A 14161-nucleotide genomic window follows, 5' to 3' on the forward strand; every position below is an offset into this window, starting at 1 on the left:
AAATAATTTTTGTGAACAAATACACATATGTCTTCTAAATTCTATCGTGACAAGTATACGCTCTTCTATCTTCTCTATCAAATATCATTATTCTTTTAAAAGATTTTGCCATATTGACTAGTGGCTAAAAATTGAGAGATAACAGCAAAGATATAAAATTAAAAATTACAATTATTACATGTTTCTTCAAAAGAAAATTTTAAAATGAAAGGCGAGTTTTAATAAGATCGTGTGAAGTGTGTGTGTGTAAAATAATTTAGTATTTGATATTTATATTATTTCGTAAAGTCAGCCGTTATATTTTTTATGGCAGAAATATTTTTAATGAATTATAATGAAAGCGTCGAGAGAGAGTAATTTACCGTGTTTATATGAATTGTGAAATAGGAATGAGGCGAGAAATCGAGCGAATCCAAAAGCGTATTATCATCTGATTGGATGTTTATGTGTCTGTTTATTATTTCTAAAGAAATATTCACTTTCAGAGCAAAAAAAGATTCAAATTGTCCGATGAATAAAAATCCATCTTGCAGAAACTCTAGCTGTGTTTCTGCGATGTACGGACGATGCGAATCAACAAGTGCATCGACGACTATCACGATAATTGCATAAACAATGAACATATTAGTATCTTTATTGTAGTATCTTGTTAATTCATGTTTTCCGTGGATCTACATATAAATATTTAAATTGTTTTGTTTTGTTTTTATTGGTTCCGTTTTTTATTGTTCTTTTCAAACAGAATTCTTTATTAATCTTTTTTTATTCTCATATTTATTTAATAAATCCTTTGTTTTTTGTTATTTTTAATTATCAAATAAGATATATAATTTTGACAATTTATGTTTAATAGTAGAAATTAGATTGAATATATGTATATGTTTATCAGCGAAAATGTTTTTTTTTTTTTTTTTTTGAAAAGTGGCAAGAAAATATATACTTTGCAATTAGCGTTTTTCGCACAAAGCAGTAAATCAGTTTTTTAATATCAAGTTTTAAAACGTTTTTTGCTGCAAAATTTTATTTTAACAAATATATATTGCAGATACATTATTTTAAGAGATACAATAATTGTTAACTTAATTTATTGCAAATGATTCGTACACTATCTTTGCATTTAATCTATGTAAATACGGCGACGATCGTATAGTTGTAATGCGTAACGAGAATACTTTTCACATCGCAAAAAGGAAAAGATAAAGATCGGAAAAGAGCAAAGAAGCTATTGCATCAGCAGCCGTTGCTATGAAACCGATGCAATTGTCGTTATTTGTTCTCGACTTGTACTGGTGCACGAGATTCTCGAGTCGTTTCACCTTCCGAATAGCTTCGCACTCTCGTTACCTCGGTGAAGGGGTAAAGGGTATGGTGTTTATGGTGGCCAACGGGAAAAGGAAATGACGGAAATAGGGTAGATACGATCTTGGTGCGTGCGAGAGATATATAGCGCATAGATGAGAAATTTTCATTCGCAAGATGCAATATATATTATATCGGCGCCGCTGCTTTCTAATAGCGTATATCATATACGTGAAAAATAAGGAGTACCAAGCGAAAAAATTCTTATCTGGGAGATTTGAAAATTTTTGACATTGAAAAGTTTGTCATATTTATAATCAAGAATCTTGTACAATAATAAAATCGTAACGACTATGAAACATTGCACTTATTCGCATATCTTGTTTAGTTATTTAATTATAAAAATTTAGTTAAATTAAAAAAAGTTAAAGTTAAAAAAATTCCGATATTACTTTGATATATATTATTTATATAAATGTGCACTTTTATTTATTGATCCAGATGTTCGAATAATTGGTGCAAAATTGTTGCTTTATTCTAACTTTGCTTTTCTCCCTTTGTTCGCGGATTAAACTTCCACTCTCTCCATTCTGCTTTTATTCTTACGTAATCTGGTCCTATTTTTAATTTTTTGGATGACTGATCACGCGTCGCGAATCTTTAAATTTTATATCGAAATTGTAGGAAAATCATAACGTGATTACTTTTTTAACCGGAATTAGACGCGTGGAAAGTGTAATATCGATAATGTACAGTTTATTATAATTAATACACACTGATAAATGTTTAATTAATGAAACATGTGAAAATAACTTTTAGATGGAGATACAGATTGTGATCAAATTATTTAATTACATACATCCGATTTACAGTGCGTTACAAATATGATTAATCAATTAACGGCATATAAAAGCGTGCTGATGATAGTGATAATGAAGGAAATAGCTAATGATGCAATAATAGCAAAATGTTTGATGAACAATGAAATGGAAATGTGCTCTTTAATTGATTAAATGTTGTGAATGATATTATATACATATCGTATATATATATATATATATATATATATATATATATATATATATATATATGTATATATATATATATATATATATATATATATATGTATATATCTTATGTATATATTATATCATACACGATAAAATTATATACACATTGTTTATGAAAAATAATTTACTAATTTTCTAATCTGTTTATCTTTTGCCTGTTTTTAGAAGCTCATCGAGCTCTGGAGCTCCTCGAGGATTATCACGCTAAATTAACGAGGCCGCAAGACAAACAACTGCGATTAGCTATCGAACGCGTCATACGTATTTTCAAGAGCAGACTTTTTCAGGCGTTGCTAGGTAAGTGAGGCATCTTAATGTTTATTGACATTTTTATATAAATTAAATTTGATATAATGCCTGACACACTATGACACTGATTAGCCATAAAAAATTTCTCTTTCAATAAATTGCAAACAACGTTCATATAATTAAAAAAATACGAACTAATGATTAAATAAATACGTAAACCGATACTTTTGATAATACTTTATACTCGTACTGATTAATTTATGATAAAAATCGAAAATTCTATAGAGGCAAACAGCATATATGTATAGCTTTTTATGAGGATCTCACTCATAATCCGATTTCAAGAGGCTCATAATTCGAAACTGATTCGAAATGATTGTCACGATAACGCCGATCGTTTTCGGCTCGAAATAACGGCCAATTACTGCGAGTATTTGAAGACGCGTTTTTACGATAATTGCTAGTTATTTCCTTTGATTGTTTCGAGATAGCGTGCAGCTGCGCGCTAAAATTATCTTGATATAATTAACACATTTAATTTGAAAATGTATTTCTAAGAGAATTATGTACGTTATATCTTTTTCTCTCTTATTGATGAGTCAATTACATTTGCTATAGCGAAAAAGTGGAATTTGCGATGTCTACAAAAATTAAAATTATTTACTCATATTTCAATCGCGTGTAATGAATGAATATTCACCTCATGAAAAGCAATCCCTGCTATATCTAAAAAAAGAATTTGCAGAAATATTTGATTCCTTTAATCTTTAGCTCTGAAAACTTTGTAAAAAAGTAATATAAATATCAAAACGTCGGATTTAATTAGAAAATAAATTAACTTTAGCGCACACGTTGAATCGTTTTGTGAAATACCGACATACCTGAAAGTTCTTTCTAACGGAGCGGGAAGAAAGATCAGAGGGAAAGGATCAAAGCTTCAACTTGTCATTATTTATTAAAATTGGAATGTGTCGATTCTCACAGATTTTTCACATTATTGTTGCGCGGGATATAATGATGACGCTTTATTCCTCTCTGATTCTTTTTGCAACCAATATTTCTTTTATTCTATCTTTAAACTATCATTCCATTTGCTCTTGAAGAATCTCGCAAGAGAATATCGCATTATGACCGAGCATATTATAATCAATTTTACCGCATAGAATCAAAGTTGGTACATTGTTACTCGGACAGTTCGCTCGCGCGTCAAATCGATTCGCAAAAGTCTTCCCTTTCATTTCCGTTACGTCCATCATGCAGTTGTACTCGTTACTTTGTTTGTTCTCGCCATCCGACCGAGCGGCTTCCGTATCGGAGATTAGTCAAATGTATCTCTGTAGTTATGTGTGAGGCCGATGCACCCCTACATAATGCACCGTGTCGCGGCCGATGTGTTGCCAGCCGATAAACTATGTGGACTCCAGTCCGTGTTCTATCAGCTTTTGGGACAATGGCCTCAAGATTATACGCCCTACCGAGATTGTCAAGTGACGGGGATACGACGTGACGAAGTTGCCGCCCGCTGGCCGCGAAATTAGCCGAGAGATTAACGTGTAACCGGTTCCGTCCAACTATAATATGTCATACCGCAATCTACTGCCGTGTCATTGTTTTTCGCACGATTAGTCCAACATAATGGCTGAGAATTTCTTAATGCCTCTTGCGAAGTTGAAGTGCCTATTTAACATTTATTCAAAATGTCGTATCTCTATATCATAAAAAATATATCGCAATTTGCAGATAAATTTACTTTTTTTAAAAATAATTTTTAACATCGAATTTGGTTTTTTTTTTTTTTAATTAAATTTAGAAATATTGGAAATAAAGTTAACAGTAAAAACATACAAGGAAAATTAAAAAAATAACATTATTGAAAAATAATTTGTTTAATTTATCTTATTCCTATTTTTTCCATCACTTTTTCATTCATATATATATATATATATATATATATATATATATATATATATATATATATATATATACTACAGAGATGGAACTTATATAAAAAAGGAATATCTAATGTGTAATTCTGAAAAGAGAGATTTCATACTTTATATCACATACATATATTGTATATAGAAATATATAGAGAAATAAATTCCACCGACGCAGTTGAGCTTTTCACACGTTTTTATTCTCGTCACACGCGTTTTTTTTTTTGTATTCTGAGATATCGGATAAATTCCGAACGGAATACGCGATGATTTTCGAGTGTTGAAGAAAATTGACTCGAGTATTGCCAGTCGAGATCTCGGGAAATGGTTGATCTCTCTCACTGTGTGTCCAAGAGTTTGCCAGTCTGGAAAAGTTTTTTGGAGTAGCTTGGAGCGCCAACGGGTGTCAGTAGATAAAGTGCACTTGGTGTTCACCCGGGGCCACTTGAACATCCGAGCCCCACCGCGAACACAGACACTCGCAAATTTAAATTTGATCGGAAATCTCCCGAGTGCCTGGGCTTATCGATCAAAAGAAAATGCGACTTGTACGCAAAGTTTCACGCAGATGCGAAGATGCGCATCGATTTTATTCAAACGAAAGGACAACTCAGAATGTTTGCTAAAAAAAAAACACATTTTTTTACTAAAAAGTAATTTATATTAAAAGAAAAAAATTCGCTATAAATACATATTTCTTGTTTAGGTACATTTATTACTTTTATAACGTATTTATAACTTTTTCATAATCTTATTTTGAATTTTAATTTTTGATTATAATTTTCAAAGCTTTTAAAAAATTTTTCTGATAATATCGAAGAACAAATATAAGAATGGCGAAAAAGAAATATCCCGAGATCTTTTTCACGTGAGTTGTTCAAATTAAAGATCCTGTGTCTTTCGATGGGATTAAATTACGAAGTGCTGCACAAGCGATTGTAATTACACTATCGTTATTAAACAATATGAACAAAACGACTTAAGGATTTCATCGATTTAACGAGATAACATTTATCCGAACGCATTATTTCGAACATTTATTACGTTTATCACATTATTTGTTTCGATTTATTGTACAGAATCTAGTCGTGATGCAAGTAGCAGATCTTTTCTTCGTTATATATCTCTAATAGATATTAAAGTGGATAACGAGTTTTATATCTATCGCTAGTCGCGAATCATCAATCGACGGATTTTATTTTGAGAACGCTGTATGTCTCTATATGTGTGTGTGTGAAGAAAGAGAATGAGTGAGTGAGAAAGATTGATTAATTGATAAGATGATTAGGAGGGAGAAAAAAATATGTGTGTTTTGTGTGTGATTCTTACTTATTAGATATATAAAAATTGAAATTACAGAATAAGATACAGAATAATTTTATATAGAATAAAATTTTATATTGGTAACTTCCAGCAATTTTTTAATATCGAATCATCAATTGGAAATCGCGAGATGTATATCCGCAAGAATCCTTATACGTACCATCGGACCCTCTCTGTCAATTTGAGCGACGTTGAGCCGCGAGCTTCCGAAACTAATTTCGAGTTTCGTAGCACGTTGTAACTTCGTTATATACTTGGCGCTACATTTATGACATGTAATCCTGTGACTACCAGCCGCGAAATTCGAGATGCGATGTACGATGTAATATCGACGGATTATTCTTTCGTTTATCTTTCAAAAATTAATCGAAAAAGATTTCTTTTTGCTTCATTCGTATTCCATCATTTCAATTTTCTATGTGGATTCGATCGAGATCGAAAAAGGAACGATAGTCTCGATCTCTTGCTTTTCCCCTTCTTATTCCTATTTTCCACATTTCGAATTCGCGAATTTGTTATTCACGATCAGCATTTACCCAACGTTTTCTCAAGCTAAAGCTCTCATATTTTAAGTCAATCGGTATCGTGATCTTTTTTAGCGTCGCTTGCGAAAAAATATTTATTATCAAGCTGCATCATCGTAAAATTATACCGTTTGAATCTTGTCGAATCGATTTTCCGCAATCCATATTGATGTTGATATAGAATGTCAAGCATGCTAGGTGAGATATATACATTTTGCAACAAGTCAACCAATCGGGAGAGTCAAGTATCTGGATGATAAATTTGAAATGCATGGAAAATGGAAGAGAAACGCGCCTGGCTATTTCGAAGTATGCATTGCCGGGCGAGATAACCGAAATTTGTCAACCGGCCATGCCTTGTGTCCGGTGCATCCGCGGATTTGTATTATAATATATTGCACTTAGTCATTCGCGCGTGTTGCGGTTGTGCGTTCTGGTCACGCGTAATAGGTCGTGGCGAAGTATGTGCTTCGTGTGCCCGGCAAAACGTACGCGTACAAAACGTGTCCAACAGGTAAACGCGCGTGCACCAACACGAGCTCTCGCATCCGTGCATTTCGTTGGACGCTTAATCGCCATCTAACCGACAGTGCAGGATGCACTTGTGAATTTTGCACTATTTCCAGAGTGACGATGCGCGTTGGATCACTCTTCGAAATGCGTTTTTGAATATAAAATCTTTCAGCGAGATGCATCACGGATGCACAAATCTGACAATTTTTATTTTATTTTCAAACACAGATATCTAAAGACTAACACAGATTAATACAGACTATACATCTCTACAGATTTGTGACTTTTGAGATATTTATTCTTCTTCCTATGTGCATGTTACAAGCTTCATCTACATACATCTACATACATCTGTTTCTTATCATTCTTTCTGAGAATCATTCAATTTTCTAAGTTCCTTCCGAGTGATTTAATTTTCTAAATCAAGCATGCCTTAGTAAATTAAATTTTAAACTTTTTAAATGTTTACTAAAGTTTTACGAGTAGTTTATGAAAAGTATACATTTGATTGCATTTTCAACAATCGCTTGACAACGAAGAGAGAAAAGTTTGTCCCGATATTGGAAAAATAAGATAAAAGTTCGTCCCGATTGTGCGAAAAATAAGATCAGAATTACTCTCGGATTTGTTTTTTGAACGTATGAAAAATTCAAGAAAACCGTTAAAATTATTTCTATTCTATTATAGAAAATAACAAAAGCATCAGCGCGCGGTATTTCTAATTCATTGAGCAGTTTGCTGACCGTTAAGGACGATATAAACTTCTCCTCTCTTCGAATAAGATGATGTCACGGCGACTTAGTTTACCTTAAACTTTCGAGTGGCTGAAGCGAACGTAGAATATTATATTCACGATCGAGTGCACAATTTCCTCTCCTCCCCCGCGCATTATTACCACCCATACTCTCTGTTTTTCTTTTCATGAAGTAAACTCTAGTTTTCTTGGATACAAGATATAGATTCCACTATATCTTTCGAGGGAACGTCAGCGTGCATTATGCCGAGATATTTTGCTATCAACATGAGAACTAAAACATTATTATGGCTTTTATTTTTCCGCCCATAATGAAATGCGTAAACGACCGTCCGCGATCTTTTAATTTAAAATATAATAGCGCGGAAATGCAACATTATTTTTTATGGATTTTTATTTAAATTATTACATCATTTATATATAATTGTTTAAAACGCTACTTCACATTGTGTGTATGTGCGCAAATAAAAAAGAAACATTTATCAATGTGCACAAACGCGTCATTACCAATACGCATTCGATAATACATATTATCTGATTCATATGACAAATATAGTAGCGTTATTTTCCGACGACAATTGGACTATTTCTTTGCGCATTATATGAGATATCGATTTCACTTTGAGCATTGATAAATGTAGCAGTAATTGAGAAAATTGCATTTCCATCTGGCTAAATGATCTGTTGAACAGAACATCCTTTGTAGCACGTAGCATATAATGAGAAACGATGAAATGAATAAAAGAATGAGAAATGTTTTATACTCTAAACACTTTAAATTTTATCAATCTATCTACCTGAATGCATTTTAAATATCTTCTCGCGTGAGACATGCATCGCAGATGCGTCTTAAAGTGAATATTAATAGCTGAGTTGTCAATTCTATTTTTTTTTCTCAAGAAAAAAAATATGCATACACATTTTAGCACAATGAGAATTAAAATTTTAAGGGAGATTGTTGAAACATTTAAATTTTAATGATACTTACTGCCACTTTTCCTGTTCGTTTTTATAACCATTATGAAACTTTTCTTTTTTTTTTTGCTTTTACATCACGAGGATATATGTCAGAAATGTCAATTTTTTTCCCTGCCCGATTTTTACAGTCAGTTCACATTCCTAATATTTCTTTTGATAAAGCATAAAAATTATTTTTTTTATTTGTTTTTCATTTAATAAAATTCGCACTGTTTCAGCATGATGATTACATTCCGACACAAGGTAGCCGCGGAATAATTAACTTTTTATATTAATGTAATCTTTTTTATATGAAATTGAAATTTAATTAAAAAAATTGTAATTAAAGAATATATAGAAATTTTTATGTGATTGATATTATATATATATATATATATATATGGCGATATTTTGAATATGCTTTGAAATACAATAGCTTTCAAGAAAGTTATAGTTTACTTATAATTTGCTATATATATAACGCATATTCATCTAAGAGATAACTTACACAACGGTTTGACTACTTTTCTCCCTATTTCTACGATATTTTCGTACTCTATTTTTCTTCGAACTGCAATCATCTTCCTCTCTTATTTTATTGAACGAATTCGGTTAAATAAATTTAGTTTCTATTTATTGTCCATGAAATGATAATCGTAGACAGTGCGCAAAAATTAGAAATAGAATAAACACATAATATCGAAAAAAAATGAAAAACACATGAAGATTCGAATTCAATTTGTACAACAATTTTGTTATTAGAATTTATGCGTAATGATAAGCTATATTTAAGCTCCAAATATAATTTGTCAATTTGTCTGTTGAAACGCTCCACCGCTAATGTTGTCGGAGCATTACAGACCAGGAAACTTCTTCATCCGGTGACAGGGGATCGTTAGCATTGAATTCCTTCACTGGTAGTGGTATTGCCGTGTAGCTTACCGATTTGAAATTCAATCCACGATTCGACGCTGTTGTAAGATCGTTAACCAAACGTTGTGAACATTGCACCCTTACATCGCTGCTGCGACTATTTGCAAAACGTAGATCGTCTCTTTTGCGAAATTCGTATCGCGCACACACGGCGCCCACCAATTTAACACGATAATTTCGTATAGTGAGAATATCGTAAAAACACGAGGACTCGATGAGCGATGCCTACAATTGATGGTGCAAAGATCAACACAAGCTCGCGTCGAACAAATATATTCGTATCTGTGTGTAAAAAGAAAATAAAAAATTTCACGCGCATAAAGTGTAAAATTACACAAATAATAGAAATGTTATATATATATATATATATATATATATATATATATATATATATATAACATTTATATTAATATATTGAATAATATATTGAAAATTATTAGATTTTATTTAACCAAATTTATTTAACAAGATAAGAGAGAGAGAGAGAGAGAGGATTGCAGCTCGAAGAAAAAAAAAAATATATATGTATCCACGATATTTTTTATTTTTCTTCGAACTGCAATCCTCTCTCTCTCTTTCTCTCTCTCTCTCTCTCTTATCTTGTTAAATAAATTTGGTTAAATAAAATCTAATAATTTTCAATATATTATAATAGCGATAAATAAAACTTATTTATGTATCATAAAATATTCTTAATTACGCGTAATACGTTATCTCATCTTTTTGCGTGCTTACGTAATTTTAAATAAAACTATATTTTTTTTCTTTTTGTATGTTTAACAAAAATTAATTTCTTCCCAATGCTCAATAAAATCTTAAATTCTATAATAGAGCAATCTTAAAATATTATTGTAAAAGAAATCATCTTTTATCTTTCACTTTTGATATGTTATTTATACGACTTTGTACATCACACTTCATCGAGCGATGATAATTAATCATTATATTAGCAAGAGAGGAACATTACGCGAACGGTTAATATTTTAGCGTATATATTCAACATCGTTCAGACTCGTTTTCGCTTTCTATAGCTGAGGGAAGAACATAGATTTACAGGAACGTTGTGGCAAGGCCCATTCCTAGAATTAGCTCGTCGCGAGGATACACGGAAGATACGCCTTCTTTTTTCAATACACGATATAAACATGCCTTCCTTGTCGAAGGATGTGTGCCTAGTATGGAGCAGTGTACTGGTGGGGATAAACGTAGAGAAAAAGAGAGAGAGAAAGAGAGAGAGAGAGAGAGAGAGAGAGAGGAATCCTCGCTGGACGAATCCCGGGACTCGGGACTTGATGGAGGGGCAGATGTGAGCTTGCGCCAATATAAACCAATCATCTTACGGGAGATGATCAGTCCATCGAGATCAGCTTATCGAGCGGGCGTTGCGTCGCGATCGATCTATCGAGTGCTCGCTCGCGAGATGTTCCGTTCGTTTTATGGCCTATATGCGGCTTAGTGGAAGTACCGCGTGTGAAACTTGAATTTAATTTTGCATATAACAATTGTCTTTCGTCGATCGACGGAAAATTCTCACCGCGATTAAGTGAATATATCATCGGTGCTGCGTCATCGAAAATCCCGATAAAAGACTTGATAAGCAGTTGGCAAACTTGTAAAAACTGACTCGTATTCTTGGCTAGCAATGTTGGAATCTCTATACATTCTTTCTCGCGTGTTCATGAGACGAGAATATAGGATAAAATTTTATTGTTGAAATATGGAATATTAGATATTTCGATTTTATATAATTATGAAACTTCTGAATTTAATAACATTTGATATCGGGTGAGAGAGAGAGAGAGAGAGAGAGAGAGAGAGAGAGAGAGGAGAGGGAGGAAGGAAAAAGGGAGAGAGAGAGAGAGAGAGGAGACAGAGAAAGAAAAACTAGATGGATCGCGACGCGCGGTTATTTAGACGCTATTTTATTTGAAGGACACCTCTATTCGAAGAAATGTACTGGAAAGAAAAACATCGAGCTCGCCGGACGGACTCGATAGAGGAGAAAAAAAAACGTAAGAGGGCTCGTACCGCGCACAATTGTATCTGTCGTATTACGTAGGTCGGTATATCAAGTGCGCGCTCCCGAGTTATTTCATTCGTGTATAGAAAATTAGCTGCGCGTATGCGGTCAAAGTAAGAATTTAACTAGCAATTATTTTTTAATCGACGAAAGATTTTGATAGTAGCTTAGGATAGGATCATGATTTGTCAATATTGACGAGAAATTTGGTAAACAGTTGGCAGGCTTGCGCGGAGCCGCATTCTTTCCCGCATTCTTTCATCGCACGATATTAACGGTCGCAAAATTATACGAGACGTACGAGTGAATATGAAATAAAATTTTACGTTTAAAGTCGTCGGCCATTTATCTCGATTATGTCGTAATTGTCGAAGTTTTAAATTTAATAGAATTAATATTTTTTATCGTGGACGATATAAATGAATCTCGAGATGAATGCAATGTGACGTGTGCGCGTGCGACGATCTAGTTCTAGTATTCTAGTTAGAGTACAGCTTCGAGATTTCGCGACCGCAGTCCCTAACGATTGGCATGTGAACCCCCACAGTATCTACGTCACAGCAACTTTCCGTTAATCGTCGAATAGCAACCGTCGCGAGTAGTTGAACTTTTGGAATGTCGATCGAAGTATTAGACGATTGTCGTTGATTACGTTGAAATGAAATGTCTTATAAATGCTATAGTGATCATTGATCGATGCGTGTGAATTAGCGATTATCAGACGCTGTGTCGAGATCGCGGTTAACTTCGTCGAGCTTTTTTCTTCCTTTACTTTTCCGAACGTTTGGACATGCCAATCCTTCCGTACGTCCTGAATAATTAATCATTAATCATTGAATCAATAATCGTCGAGTAGCGTTTACGCGTCGATCATCGAATTGACAATTGTGTATATGTATAGTTGCGAATTTCGGGAGTGTCGAGAAAAAAGTATCGGGCAAAAATACATCGCGATCGTGTCGTGTTCGAATATCGTGAATGTGAATAATGTGTTAAACAACAGATGGAATACAATGAATGGATCACGGTCAGGAGTACTGGATTAAAGTAACGGGCGATTATTGTTATGGTTACGCAAGTGTGCGAATACTATGAATATACATATATCCGTAATCGATATTCGATTGAAAGTATATCGCCGTGCGTAAGTGAATATCGGGAGAAAGTATATAAGCATCACGAGTTTTTTTTATTTTTATTTTTTTTTTATATCTGAATAAATCAGTGTTCGGGAGTGTCGAAAAATGTATCGCGCGATCATCGAATTTTAAATATCGCGATTATCGTGAGTGACATAGTGATTGATACCCAATTGACTGCTTCATTTATGCGGATTATCGAGTATCGCTAATCAAAGCTTTGGACAGAAAGATGAATGGATCGGACAACGAGAAGGAAACAGCGAGATTACTGGTGAGTCTCTCTCTAATTGTGTACAAAATGTAATTGATAGAAAAATTCTGAATATATAAAAATTTTGTATAAATGGAATGGTATCAAATTGACCATTCTTGTATTAGCATTTGACATATATTAATAATTTATTTTTTTTTTATATATTAAAATGCGATTATATCCATAAAAAGGTTTATTGTAAATAATTTTATCAAATTTAATGAACGGGATTAGATCAATTCAATTTCTCAATTTGAGATGCATCTGTAATTATATACTCGAAAAATTTACACTGTTTCGTGTCTAAAAAGTCACTAAGAGATGAGCTTTTATGTGCACATCCCGATCTCATTGAACTTTTAATTTCTCGGCAATCGCTTTTTTTTTCCTGCAAGTTTGTCTTCTCTTGACACAGATCGCAACTCTATCCAATTTCCCACAACATATAAATGCGTGAATTTTGCGCGAAAGGCCACTAAGTGATTTACTTGTTTAATATAATCTCCATTGAGTATGTTAGAGAGAAGGAGAGAGATAGAGAGAGAGAGAGAGAGAGTTTATGTCTTATTTGCATAACGCACGACGGCGTTTTGAGCCGTCACTTGCCGCAGCATCGGCCCGTAGGCGATTGTTAACAAGTTGGACTTGAGAACTTGTTATGTCTGTTAAGCGTCGAGATTAGTCTGGAGATCGTTTGCGAATGCCTTTCCATTTTCGTGATTAGAGTGCCTTCAGACTGAACTGATTTTATCTTGCAATAATTTTCTAGTACACTAGCTGGTTAATTAATTTTTTGCATTAATCTTATTTTTTTGTAAATGAGATTTGGATTGATATTTTGTAAAAAATAAAATTAATATTTTGGTAGGAAAAATTATGCAGAAAGAGGAAAAGAAGGACAGATTTTGATTTGGAAGCATTTTTTTTATCTCTTATTGTTTCTTTTCATTCTCTCTCTCTCTCTCTCTCTCTCTTTCTTATTTTTTATTTATCTTTCTTTTTTTTTTTTCTTTTTTTTGGAAGAGCAATTTAGACTCGAATTGCAAATAACGCTTGGGGTTTATGAATATTATGAAATATATAATATTATGAAAATTTCTATATGCAAATGGCATCTTCAGAAAAACGCGTATTTTTTTAAATCACATTATATATTTTTTAGATAAATGAAAACGGCTTTTCGTAAT

The sequence above is a fragment of the Cataglyphis hispanica genome, chromosome 2 (assembly GCF_021464435.1).
Source record: "Cataglyphis hispanica isolate Lineage 1 chromosome 2, ULB_Chis1_1.0, whole genome shotgun sequence".
Lineage (NCBI taxonomy): Eukaryota > Metazoa > Arthropoda > Insecta > Hymenoptera > Formicidae > Cataglyphis > Cataglyphis hispanica.